Below are 12,602 nucleotides of genomic sequence, written 5' to 3' on the forward strand. Positions count from 1 at the left end.
ATAACCAGGGTTTAAGAGTAAAATATTATAGAAAAAACTAGCAAAATACCAATAAAATATAGTGTTTTATAATTACATATTAAACATTTTAAATTGGCTTTAATTGTGTTACTCAACACTATTTAATGCTACTGTTATTACGTAGAAAATTTCTCTACACAATAACAAACAGAAACTCATTCCAGTGCAGTGACGTAGATCACGAGGGCGATTATACTCGTTTAAATTTTACACATATAACGCTGTTAAGGGTAAAATCTCCATTAAGATGGAACGAACGGGCATGTTATTGCAATGTCTGCGTTCCTCCTTCAGTTTCAACAAAGCTGCAGAGACAACCGCCCTGGCCTCCCCCATTTTCGCTTGGAAAGTCTCCTCTCTAGTGTTTGAGTGTCTGAAGCCGTTGGCTGGTCCTGAACTGTTTGGCTCTTTCTCCACTAGCAAACAGTTTACAATGTACCTCAATCGCGCTTAAATCTATTTTTTAAACGGTTTTATTCAGCTCCACGCCGATGCGATCGGGACTGGACGCTTGTTTGGGAATTTATCTGACGATCTGCCGCCTCAAAGCAGCTTTATAACGCTTTGTTTGAGCACTATTTTACAAAATAGTCGAGGAGGAGGAAATTCCACACAAGCAGCTCAGCAGTGAAAAGCACCCCTCGCGCTCATCCGGGTATTAAAGTAAGTGTTTTCTTCATTTTTAATCGTTATATCGACAGAGTTGTAGTATAGGTACGTTTATGTAGCACTGGGATGTTTATATACGAATATATAGCGATTTATAATAGAGCAAGGGCATTTCTTTTAGAGGATCTGGCTGAGTGGGGGATGGGCAGGTGTGTGCGCGTGTGTGCTTGCGCGGGGTGTGTGTGTGTGTGTGTGTGTGTGTGTGTGTGTGTGCACGCGCGCGCGTGCGCGTAGTTACATGCAGCGCCACTTGTTTGGTGGTTAGTTGCGTGCAAAATATTTCGTTACAAATTGCTATATAATTCTGACACTGTTTAAATTTAAACAGTCTACATTTTAACCTATGGTGTCATATTAATTATTGGAGTATGTTAATATAATTCAATATCCGTGTGACACCAAGGCAGTTTAATTGTACGATTTAGTCTGATGGCTGGATCATAGGATAATCAGACTTAATGTAGATATGACATGTTTATCTACTTGAATCAATGCAATTCCTAGTATTCTTTGGAAGCAGTACACAACTATATAAGCACTAGTTTATATTTGTAAGTTATACTAAGTGTTTATTAAATGAATAAATGTACATGTGAATTATATTCAATGTTTATTAAAAGACTGTACATGATAGACCAGCTGAAGCACATGAGAGTGGGGGAGGGGAGCTCAACTCTCATTCATATTCAGACAAACAAAATTGTGTGTTGAAGGATTGCATTATTAATTCTTAATTATAAAACCCTAAAGGTGGTATTTCTTATTATGCCATTGTCAAACAAAGCATATGTTTGCAATTGACATCAAACCCCAAGATAATATACGAAATGGCAGATTTGTTCATTTGTCCACTCATTAAGAGAGTGTAATTGCACTTTCATGTTAAAATGCTGATCTATGTGACAGGACAGATCATGAAAGGTAAGTGTTTACTTGTTACATTTGGATCATAATGTTCGCTAGTGTCAGTCTGTGATGGGGGTGGGGAGGTCTGGAGTGAGTGAGTATGTGTGTGTAGTCTGAAGGCCATGTGTTGGGAAACTCCCATTGTAATGCCTCACATGTAACCTACTTAAATCCCCCCCCCCCATTTCTTTGAGTGTTAGGTTAACCCAGTCCCTCATTAATACACAACCTGTAAAATGGGTCCTAGAATAATGCACAGGAACAATAATACAAAATAAAACATTTATTTCGTATGAATATGGTCCATCTGATATTCCAAATGTTGTGTCTTTTGGCGTATCATAAAGTCTATGCGTTTCTCTAAGTGGAAGAGTGGCACAGTTATGTAACTTGTGCCTTAGAGTGGATTGAAGCAAGATGTGGGGGATGGGACAGACAGACCTGATCCATTGCATCTTTTTTTCCCTGTGCTCTCCCTCGTCGAGCAGAATCGCAGTGGGCAAGCCGACGTGTTGAAACGTGACATTTCTGTGTTTGCGCTTAGTTGCAGTGCAGTGGTGTTGACCCTATTTCTGTAAAGCCTCAAGGTTGTGCTAGAGAGGAGATGGGCAGATGGTGTGATCTTGAAAATGCCTGCCATGGTCTATGCTTAAACAAGGCCAGTGTTATTTTCTGCAAGGTCATTGAGGAATGCCGTTGGTGTAAATGTTGTGTAGTTATGCAGTAGAGCTATGCTTGATACAGTATTACTACTGTAATTGATCATAAATACAAACTGGTGTTATGTAAACTGGATATTTGATTATAAACTGTGATGATAATCTTGTTTGATCGGTAGTCTTGATTAGTAGTTGGCCACACACTGTGATTGCAACAGAAATGTAGGGCAACTAGTAAACAAACTCAAACGAAAGATACTTTGGTTCAATTTTGGCTTTATCTCATTTGGTTCTATAAACACTTGTACTCAATTAAAAATGAAACATGTTGAGAGACTTGCATGTGCACCACTGTGTTGCTGCTTCAGTCAGTAAACTTAAGCATGTCCATAATTAAATGTTTTTGTTTAAAAATAGGTAGATTTTTCTACATTACTGCCTCTCAACCACACTGGAACACCGTTTTCTTCGACCGAAAATGGAAGCATTTCAAAAAACGCCTTTCATTACCACACACTTTGGAAAACAATGACGTTGGGAAAGTGAAAACTCAGTTTTCAAAAGAAAATGGATTAGTGCAATATAGCCATAGAAATACAGATGGAGTTCGAGTCAAAAATGATTTGTGTTAAAAGGTCTGTTTCTTTTACAATTTGTGAAATATATGGTTTGCAACCTGCTATGAGGTGTGTCAGTCGTGTATTGTTGTAGTCAGACTGATCTCATAGTGAAATCGGAAACAGTAGGTTGACTTTTCTTTAGCTAAAATCAGTCTGCGCTTACTGTAACGTGAAACACTGCCCCCAGTGGTCAAAGGGGTAAGTGTTGTTGGGCGTATTGATGTGAGCTCCATTTTCCGGTTGTATTGTCCACAAAGGGGCGCCAAAACAGAGTTTTGAAGCTGTACAGGCTATAATACAGTGAGGAGTATTGCATATTTTATAGACTGTACCCTCCAACCCAAACATCTAATGTAAACGTAACCATCAGTGGAGTAAAAATTTAATCTTGGAGGGAAAAATGCAACTTCTAAATCAGGCTCGTCACTGATCATGTGAACAAAATTACTTACTGGTTTCAACGCGGTATCTGAACCTGGGTATCCCACGCTGTTCAAGCAACGCACTTCCACTCGCGCCACAGGGGGAGGTAAGCAAAAAATATCTGATAGGAGATGCTGCTTGTCGGTGAGTCGGCATATTGTGTTCGATCCTAGGGTACGGAACTCTTGCAAACAACATGCCGACTTCATGTGAGATCATGTAGTGCAGACTACTGCATCAGTATACAGTATACTGTAGTAAACAAACCTTTTGAGTTAGTGTACTGTACACATGGGAACATATAAGCAAGTGAGCTCTGGTGGGATATTGCCAATTTTAAATAATATAGATTACTCATCCAAGTATGTAGATAATTGCGTTAACTGATTGTACATTCAATTGTAGCTTGAGTAGTGTGCCATTTCAAACACTTGGGGTCTTAAGCTATTTTCAGACTGTCAGTCCAAATCTGGACAAATGGAGTCTTCCTGGATGCAATTTGAAGTTCGAATGCCACATCATTTAATCAAAGGTGGCTATGATGACACGAGTTCACCAGTCACTGCTAGTCTGTCTGGACCACACATTGCTTTGAACTATGATACCTGTGGAAACGGCAGCATGAAATAAAGCGGCGCATGCCAGCCTCTTCTAAACATTGCCATAATAAGCTAAAATCTCTATTCCATTCCCCTCCATCTTTTATTTATTTATTTATTTATTTTTTTGCATACTGATGCAGCATCATTGCTATAGCAAACAATGCAGAGATGCCAGAATATAAAGATAGCCATGGGATGCACAAATCAGATCTGTTCAGTTGCTATACACAGTGTGGACAGTCAATCATGAAGATCGGATTCCGATCAGATACACAAAAAATCAGATTTGGAATGACATAGCTTTAGTTATGAAGCACAAGCAGGACGAAATTCTGTGTGGTGACCATAAGAATGGTGTTACGAACAATTTACACACAAATTTGTTCTGCTTTGAAGCTTAATGATTTCACAGTTGGATCATTCTTTGTTTTTATTGGACATTTTTTTTCCTAGCTGTTATTTTGGGGTTAATAAACAGAGGGAATTTTAATGAAAATATCTAAATTTTACAGTGGACAGAAAAGATTTATCTGTATCATTATATATTACTTATTTGAAAACAGCTAGCTTGTAATTTCACAAGTTTCTCTACCTTGTTAAAAACTAGAGAATAATTTAGACAAAAACATGAGAGGCATCGACATTGAAACTCAAACACTCGCACCCTGTGTACATCGGGCACGTCTGATAGAGTTGTGACTTACAGTATTCGAACTGCTACTGCAAGCTGTTGTATGAACGGGACATTTCAAGACTTTAACCTGCAAGTAAATACGGTTGTCAGTTCCAAACACTGACTGTATGAATGTATCCAATGTTGCTTTGTTGAGCTGGTTAGGATGCTCAAACAAACAGTGCCATATTTTTATAGCATCACAGCTTTTCGAGTTTCTGGGGGAATCACCATACGAATGGCTTTCTTATAATTGTCTCTGAATATTAAGCTGGACTTTCTGGTTTTCCTGGTGTATAGCACAGTGTGATGGGGAAAAAATTCAAAATAAGCGTAAAATAAGCTAATTAATGATATATGTATTTAATTTTGAATGTCCTTTGGTGAACTAGATTGCATATTGGAAATTAAGTGTAGATTTATTTTGTTTGAAAAAAATGGTAAATGTCAGTTAAGCTTGTAAACTTTTAGGGTTCCTTTAAAATTGTCATCACTGACTAGCACAAATATGAGGCAGTAAATCCCTCGCCTACTTTAGATGTAGGGAGTGGTTTTATTGAGCTCGATTATGATCCAAAGTAATGAATCTTGTCATTATCTTATCTGACCTCTGGCTGTTTACTTTTGTCTATGTTGACTCAGGTTCTGTGAAACAGATGTAACAGTAAGAGGAAGCATATATTTGGAAAAGTGGCTTTCCCTTTTCCTTGTAAATGATCAGTCTTGATTTGGATGGTGTGGTACAGAGGACATTAGGATGTATGTATGATGATAGGGGTGGATGATATACCGGTAGACACGATAAACTGGTAGAAATTTGACAACCAGTAGGAGTGTCACGATTATTAAATTTGTCTGACGATTAATTGTCAAACAAATAATTGCGATTATGACAATTGTCTTTTTTAGGGCTTTCACGCTTAACTTTCATATAAATCATCTTATTTAAAATTTTACTTAAAAGCTATAAATCAAATAATAAAATAGGGGTATTTTATTTCATTTAAGGCTTTTAAAAACGTGTGAATACCATGAAAAATAATGTTTTAAATATTAAAATATTTCTAAATACTTAAAATATGTCTCTATTTTTGGTCAACTTTAGTTTTGGTCAGTTTTACATTTACACTGTTTTTTTGAAACTTCTGTATTTTATATTATATATTTTATTTTATTAAAAATAAAATATAATTTTATATATACAGTTGAAGTCAGAAGTTTACATACACCTTAGCCAAATACATTTTTCACAATTGCTGACATTTAATCGTACAAAGCATTCCCTGTCTTAGGTCAGTTAGGATCACTATTTTAAGAATGTGAATAATAATCAGTATATATCAGAATAATAGGAGAGAGAATTATTTATTTCAGCTTTTATTTCTTTCATCACATTCCCAGTGGGTCAGAAGTTTACATACATTTTGTTAGTATTTGGTAGCATTGCCTTTAAATTGTTTAACTTGGGTCAAACATTTTGGGTAGCCTTCTACAAGTTTATCACAATAAGTTGTTGGAATTTTGGCCCATTCCTTCAGACAGAACTGGTGTAACTGAGTCAGGTTTGTAAGCCTCCTTGCTTGCACACCCTTTTTCAGTTGTGCCCAAAAATATCCTATCGGATTGATGTCAGGACTTTGTGATGGTCACTCCAATACCTTTGTTGTCTTTAAGCCATTTTGCTACAACTTTGGAGGTATGCTTGGGGTCATTGTCCATTCGGAAGACCCATTTGTGACCAAGCCGTAACTTCCTGGCTGATGTCTTGAGATGTTGCTTCAATATATCCACATAATTTTCCTTCCTCATGATGCCATGTATTTTGTGAAGTGCACCAGTCCCTCCTGCAGCAAAGCACCCCCACAGCATGATGCTGCCACCCCCATGCGTCATGGTTGGGATGGTAATCTTCGGCTTGCAAGCCTCACCCTTTTTTCCTTCAAACATACAATGATCATAATGGCCAATTTTTTCAATTTTTGTTTCATCAGACCAGAGGATATTTCTCCAGAAAGTAAGATCTTTGTCCCCATGTGCACCTGCAAACTGTAGTCTGGCCTTTTTATGGTGGTTTTGGAGCAGTGGCTTCTTCCTTGCTGAGCAGCCTTTCAGGTTATGTTGTTATAGGACTCGTTTTACTGTGGATATAGATACTTGTCTTCCTGTTTCCTCCAGCATCTTCACAAGGTGCTTTGCTGTTGTTCTGGGATTGATTTGCACTTTTCGCACCAAACTATGTTTATCTCTAGGAGACAGAATGCATCTGCTTCCTGAGCGGTATGATGCTGCGTGGTCCCATGGTGTTTAAACTTGCATACTATTATTTGTACAGATGAACGTGGTACCTTCAGGCGTTTGGAAATTGCTCCCAAGGATGAACCAGACTTGTTCTTGGAGTTCTTGGCTGATTGTGTATACTTCTATATGTTCAACCTAAGTGTATGTAAACCTCTGATATTTTTAATTGTTATATCATATGCAATAGTAAAATATCCTATTTCTTCCCTTTCACATGTTATTTTAGTGCTCTTTGATGAAACCTACGAACCCTTATTTCTCATGAAGCAAAACCTTTGAGATTTCGCTTCATAATTTTATCGCTCCACAGAAAAAGTGTGCGTCTCCTCCTTTGTGTCATTAACACTGCCTGTATGAACTCACTATGACCAGGTACATTTGCAATTACATGATCGTTTAAAGTGAAACTGGAGCGCTTTCTTTTCACGATCAAAGTTTGTTTGGGGGAGTTTGGCGCAGCCTTTGCTGACTGAATCAGAGGGCTTTAGAAGCACTTCATGCGTTCTTCCTGACCAGTGCTGATGGTTGACATCCGCAGTACGTCTCAGTGATGCTCGGAGATTAACTGAATGACACACAAACGTGCCATTGACTACATTTGACATACTGTATATATTTGCTCAAATGTTCCTTATTTGGGAATTAAAATGTGATTGGAATTTGAAGTGCCAAATATCCGCCGTTATCTCAAATAACCGTGATCAGACTATTATTTAATAACCGTGACAGGCCTGACAACCAATATATATTTTGGATTATCATCTCTATCTCGGTTATAAAAAATTGCCTCATTCTATTCACATTACACGTTTGCGGTACATATTCTGTCGGAGAAATGGAGCAAGAAGGCTAAGCGGCTTCACGTATGACTTGAAAAAGACAACTGAAGAAACATGGACAGGGTTTTTTAGGCCCTGACAATTTTTCGACCGCTGCCCAAGCGAAATTTCAGGCCACTGAAGCAAATTCTATGATATTCATCTCTCGTTCTAAATAGACTTCTCATGACATGCACGTCTGTGATTTTTCTGGAGTGTGCTTGTGCACGTGAGTCCAGTAGGGTTCCTGTTTTTGCTCCAGAGTCAGGAGAGTGCAGAGTGGGATCACACACGCTACTCAATCTGGTGCACAAACCACAAAATTTATGTGAGCCCTTTGAATTCTGAGTTTTTTAACTAAAAGCGCAAGAGGAAGACAAACATCTCAAACAGCTAGACAGCCCAACATTCTAACCACCACTGATCAGTAAAATGTCTAAAACAGTGTGCCATGTGCCAGCAATTATGTGTAATGTGTTTTTTTTTTTTTTTTTTTTTTAACTACACATCATCACCCTTAATAAAATTGTTTGAATGATGTTAGATATTTGGAAACAAACCTGCCATGTTTGCCTTCAGATATTCAAGTATTCTCTATAGAGATGACTCTAAGAGTTTAATGAAGTGTTTATTTCCTTTGATTTTTTTTTTTATTACTTATGTATTATTTCCTTTGTTGCATTGCTTTGAGATGATGTCGAGTGTCTTGAGGAAAGTTTGTAATAATAATAATACTAGTAATAATTCAACAACATCACGTTGAAATGTGGCAATTTCTTGCTGAATGAAGAGAAAATGAATTGGCCTGACATTCAAGGCAGAATCTTTTTGGAGGAACAAACAAAAAGAGGATTTCTGACCAATCAGTGGTGTGAGTTTGGGGCAGGACTAATTTAATCTACATAGTTCCAGTGATAGTTATATCAGACCATGTGTTTAGAAGACAGATGTCTTGTTTTTGTTTCCCAGAATGAACGTTATACAAGAACGAAGAGAAGACATGTGAAGACTGTTTTAATGGGATTTGCTGCTTCATTTCATCAGCTGTGGTAGTAGTGATTGGGGGATGGGTGGACTGAAAGCTAGTTTTACTCCTGACCCATGCTTTAGCTGTTCATTTGTCTTCTCCTGCTCTCCGACTGACTAATGAAAGCTCTGTAGCGAACCTCCCCCACCCAGAGGCGGTTGCATACTTCTGTTGTGTGTGACCTGAAGGTCAGGTTCAACATGTAAATTTGCAGCAGTCCTAAGTATAGAGGGCACATGTGCTGCATCTCAATGTGCACACTATCCACCCTAAATAGTATATGAGATAAGGATTAGTATGTGTCAAATAGTAGTATGTTTAGAAAAAGGGTTCCAAAGTAGCCCGGATGGTCTACTATTTCCGGTAGATTTGTGAAGTGTGGATCCGTGCATGCTTTTTTTGGCTAATATTGCCCACAATCCTTTGCTCGACAGAAGAGGAGTTTGATGGCTCGCTTCAGAACTACAACAGTGAAACGTGAAAAACTACAAACATGGCGGTGACATGGCACTTCATCAGTTCTTAAATGTTTTCACATCTAAAGCGTCATGTAAGGTTAATGGTAAAAAAAAAACATACGGTTCGGGAAGCGGTGGCACGCGGTTCACCAAGTTTAGGTTTTGCGTAGAAAATATGCAGCATCAAATTGACACACAGTTACAAGCTACGCTAATGCATCTGAATGGATCTGTAGATGTCTGTGTTTCATGTGGGTCAACTTGTTGACATCACTGTTCTGCAAGCATTGTGTTAGTTGAAAATAGTAAGTGGAGAAAACGAACCGCTGATAGAGAAGCCCCCTGCGTTATTCAGGTCTCCTGTCTGGAAACATTTTCTTTTTGCCGTCAATTACAACAGCGATGGTCAAAAAACTTTTACAAAACAGGCAGACATCACACGTTGCGAGTGCTCTATACTGGTAATTACACCAAAATCACCGGGGAAAGATAGCGAGTGGCACGCACAGAGCCGCAGGTGAGCCGAAACTGCACACACTCCCATTTGTTTTTAAGCAGGCACTCAGTGCTAATTCAGACAGGCATTAACAATTACTAAAGTAATTGGTGTGTTCATTGCCAATGATATGTTTCCCTACTCCGTTGACGAAGATTTGTGATTTCCGTGTATGATTAAAACATTTTAGCCACATCACAACATATCTCGTATCTATTTTAATAGCAAAGTTCCTTCTATAGTGATGTAAAGCTTTCGAATATTGAATATATGTGCAGTAGGGTTTGAAATGCATTTTATCTCGTTACATGTAGCGTAATAGTAATTAGAGAAAAGGAATTTTTTAGTTAAAGACCCTAAAGAAAATTAACCATGGTTTTACTATAGTAATATTGTAGTAACCATGATTGCTGTCACCATGGTTTTCTTTGCAGAAATCATGGTTTTGATACAATTTTGTTAAAATGTATTGATTTTACAACAGTAATACTGTAGTTTCCATATAGCAACCATAATTATACTGTATATGTTATAATATATACATTGTAATGCTTATGGATGCACATTGTGTTTTTAAGAGCTTTCTTTCTTGAAAATAATCGTTAAGTAAAAGTGTCAGCACTGTGGATTAGAAATGGAAAAATCTTAAACAGAAACATTAATCAAATTAACACAATTGTGTGTTCTCATTTTATTTTTGCCATATCATTAGTTTTCATTTAGTGAAAAACAGGGTGGAAAACATTAACTAGATTTGTATGGTATTCTTGCATTTAAACATTTTTAATCTACTTGGCTACAATGGCTGTTTGGTTTTGATTATGGTTCCTCTGGAAATAAAAACAAACAAAAAAAACACCTTTAAGCCATTGCTTAGCAAATGCATCAATATGAGACAAACATTGAGCTTTTTAGCTTCTTGTAGAATGCTTTTACTTGTTGAAAAAGGTAGATTTCTCAATCTTATAGGTGAACAAATTTTGCTCAACTCTTACAAACAAACAATGTTTACCACCTTTCCTTCTCAAACCCATCACACACACACTTTTGAGCTGAGTTTTCTATTAATTCATTAATGAATGTGGAAGTTAGGCAGTCAACAGTACATTTCTATTTTTAGAATGGGAATTACTGGGATCGGACGGTGTGTGTTCATGCCTGCATTCAAATAATAATATTTAAGTGCCTCAAGTGTACTCTGCTGTGCAGTCTGAGTTGATACTTGGATTAGCTCTTAGAAACTTATAAACATTTTTGGCACCTAAATGCTACAGTAAGTTTTTTTTTTTTTTTTTTTACATTTTTCTTCTAGTCTTGATTGCTGTGCTCTGCAAGATTAAATATTTTGCTGATGCTGCATCACGACTTCACAAACTCTTTGAAAACTGCCATTTGCTTATAAACTTTTAAGGATGGCATCCAGGGAATGAATATGCTGTTAAGTTCAAGTTTGTAACTCTGCCAGTGAGCTGCAAATCAAAAGTGGCATTCTTGTTAAATGAGATTGCATCCCAGCACAAGCTAATAGAACTGTAATATAATACCCTGAAAAGAAGCACCATCCACCATTTTGGGGAGGAGATGCTTGGAAGTGTCTTCCTGTACCTTAACTCATTCCCATGAGTCATATAAATTCTTGAAGGACTCACAATGGATCTCATTCACTAACCGTGTGTATGCACCCATTTGTATGTCAGCGTACAAATAATTAAACCTGTGTGAATGTTACGTTATCTCACAGAAATGAATCAAGACACTGTCCACATTAATCAGGATGAATTTGAAAATGCATACTTTTTTCTACATTTGGCTTTCCGTCCAAAATGAGATTGCAATTTTATCTAGCGAAAACTGAGTTTTTCAAAAATGCTTTCCCATTTAGATACATTTTAAAATGGTTTATTTGTGTTGTAGTGTGGACTGGGAAAACTGAGATATTTGAAAACAATCATGTATTTGTTGTCATGTGATGCGGTCATGTGATCCATTCAACCCAAAACAATCAAGATTGTGGCCCATGTTGTAGCGGCATTGTTCTGCCTGCTATCCACATTGATAGCATTGTTAAAGATCAATGTTACTTTGTACAACCTTCATTCATTGCATTCCTTCAAAGTTGACGGGAAGTTGCCTTTTTCACATTGATAATCGTAACATTTTCCAGATGGTTATCAAACTATATCGGCATTTAAAAAAAATATAATAAATAGGGCTACTCATTGCACAATACTCTGTCTCTTCATACATGTTTCTCAAAAGTGTTAGTAAAGTGTGAGCGTCTGGCTCCGGTTCAATTTCCCTGTAACATGTTTCGGAAGAAGGGACTCTCCACCATGTTAAGCGGCTGCATATCACCCAATATAAACTTAGTAATTTGTTTGTTTCTCGGCCTGTGGCGAATCAATAGATAATTTTTTTTTTCCTAGGGTTGAAAGTATCTGCAATTGTAGGTTGTACCTGTGCATTGAAAGGAAACAAACATATCTGCCATTTACAGTAATATCTTTTTATATGGGATATTGGCCATATAAAAAGCTCCATCAACTCAGAATTTGAAATGACTCATTCACTTCTTTTGCCCTTTTCCCTAAGCATAACATTATCCACAACAAAACACTATGCTAAACACCAGCTGCACAAATGTAGGGGTAACAGAGGTGACGATAACTTAGTATTAAGTACAGTAAATTTTATATCACCCCCTTGTGGTCTCCCAAAGCTATTATGCCAGACTACATTAAATGGAAGGCCAACTGCCTGTGAATGGGAAAGCACAAAAATGAGGCTTCTAATTTAAATGTCAGTTAATGTTAATATAGCAGTGCCTCAAAAATGTATCAAGAAAACAATGTGCTGATCAGTAATCAATGTATCGATATTTTATGGCATTTTTAATGTGGATGTAGTCTAAGTTTGCTTTATTAAAGGGCTG

The 12,602-nt window shown here is 37.3% G+C and overlaps 1 protein-coding gene across 7 annotated transcripts in view; it reads left to right on the forward strand.

Moving 5' to 3' along the window:
- The first annotated feature begins 390 nt into the window (after window positions 1-390).
- The window catches only part of LOC127428065 (F-box-like/WD repeat-containing protein TBL1XR1), a 108,627-nt gene continuing 96,415 nt past the window's right edge, over window positions 391-12,602 (forward strand). For 3 of the 7 annotated variants that reach the window (XM_051676114.1, XM_051676117.1, XM_051676115.1), the window contains exon 1: window positions 392-684. The gene's annotated coding sequence lies outside the window, so the exon portion shown is untranslated. Of the gene's footprint in view, window positions 685-12,602 lie in introns of all 7 variants that reach the window. The other 4 variants (XM_051676119.1, XM_051676120.1, XM_051676121.1 and 1 more) reach the window with 2 other exon arrangements.

This window comes from Myxocyprinus asiaticus, chromosome 37, assembly GCF_019703515.2.
Source record: "Myxocyprinus asiaticus isolate MX2 ecotype Aquarium Trade chromosome 37, UBuf_Myxa_2, whole genome shotgun sequence".
Classification (NCBI taxonomy): domain Eukaryota; kingdom Metazoa; phylum Chordata; class Actinopteri; order Cypriniformes; family Catostomidae; genus Myxocyprinus; species Myxocyprinus asiaticus.